At 39.7% G+C, this 1,397-nt stretch overlaps 1 long non-coding RNA gene across 1 annotated transcript in view; it reads left to right on the forward strand.

Annotated features, from left to right (window-relative positions):
- Positions 1-956, forward strand: part of LOC116687414 (uncharacterized) — a 16,366-nt gene extending 15,410 nt beyond the window's left edge. Inside the window, exons 4-5 of the long non-coding RNA XR_004331532.1 lie at positions 466-476; positions 943-956. This is a non-coding gene — a long non-coding RNA (uncharacterized LOC116687414). The remainder of the gene's footprint in view (positions 1-465; positions 477-942) is intronic.
- The last annotated feature ends 441 nt before the right edge of the window (positions 957-1,397 follow it).

Consider the following 1,397-nt stretch of genomic DNA (forward strand, 5'->3'; position numbering starts at 1 on the left):
AGCTTTACTTTTGCCTGTCTGATTGTCCCGCCCCGCCCTGATGTGATTCACCTGGTCTCACCTGTTCCCCATTACCTCATTACCTCTTGTACTTAACCCCTGTGTTCCCTTTGTCTTGTGTCAGATGGTTTTGTCAGTTTGGCGTTCCTGTCTCCAAGACAGGAACACACTCACCACTGTCTGAGCATCACCTTTCCAGTGCATGGTTTTTCCTGTGATTCCCTGTGTGCTTTTACTCGTGTTCACCAACCTGGCGGTGCGCCTTCTTCCCCTGTGCCATTGTTGGATCTTTGTGTTCCCAGACTGCCGCCTGCACGGTATCTGGTTTGGACATTTTGATAATACTTTGTTTTGTGCACCCTGTGGTTGAAATAAAGCCACAAGAAACCTTCTTCTGCCTGTCATTTCGTCTGTACATTTGGGTCCTTCCTCATCCCATAACACCTCTTCACCAAAGCTGGATAGAGGAGCAATCTGTGTTGACTTACTGTCAGAGTTGCAACCCCCACCCAAGTTTCTTATCTTATCTCTGTCTTACTCTGCTAGCTTGACATTCCTGTGTTCTAAAGTTGCCTAACCCTAAAAGCTTTTCCTCCTTTCTATATAGGCCTTACATATTTACATGATAACTATTTCACATAACTATTTTCAGTCCCCACACAGACAGACAGAACAACAGAAAGAAAGGCAAAGAGACAGAAGGAATGGCAGAACGACAAAAGAGAAAGACAGACTGACAGAAAGGAAAAATGACAGAAAGACAGACACAGAATTACAGAAAGACAGGACAGACAGAAAGTGACAGAAAGACAAAAAGAACGACAGAAAGACAGAGACAAAAAGAACGACAACCAGAATGACAGAAATAGTGGCAGACAGAAAGACAGACAGAATGAACAACAAAATGAAAGACCGAAAATAGACCGAAAGTATGACAGAAAGGAAGAGCAAAAGACAGACAGACATAGATAGAACGGCAGGAAAAAAAGACAGAAAGACAGACAAACAGAAAGGAAGAGCAAAAGACAGACAGACATAGATAGAACGGCAGAAAAAAAGACAGAAAGACAGACAAACAGAAAGGAAGAGACAGAATGAACGACAAAAAGAAAGACAGAAAGAAAGAGACAGATAGAAAGACAGAGTCAAAAAGAACGACAGAAAGAATAACAGTAGTTAAAGTTACTGTAAAAAAAAATATCACAATATAGCCACTATAGTACAGTAAACTACTGTATTTTTACTTTGTTATCTTATGTTGTGTTTAATTGTTTTGTATTTTACAGTAAATAAACAAAATACTGTAAATTAAAGTATGGTACCTTTACTGTAAAAACAGTTTACAGTAACTTGCTGGACAATTGTTGCCATAGTTACTGTAAATTATTCGTTAAATT

The sequence above is a fragment of the Etheostoma spectabile genome, chromosome 4 (genome assembly GCF_008692095.1).
Source record: "Etheostoma spectabile isolate EspeVRDwgs_2016 chromosome 4, UIUC_Espe_1.0, whole genome shotgun sequence".
In the NCBI taxonomy this organism is placed as follows: Eukaryota; Metazoa; Chordata; class Actinopteri; order Perciformes; family Percidae; genus Etheostoma; species Etheostoma spectabile.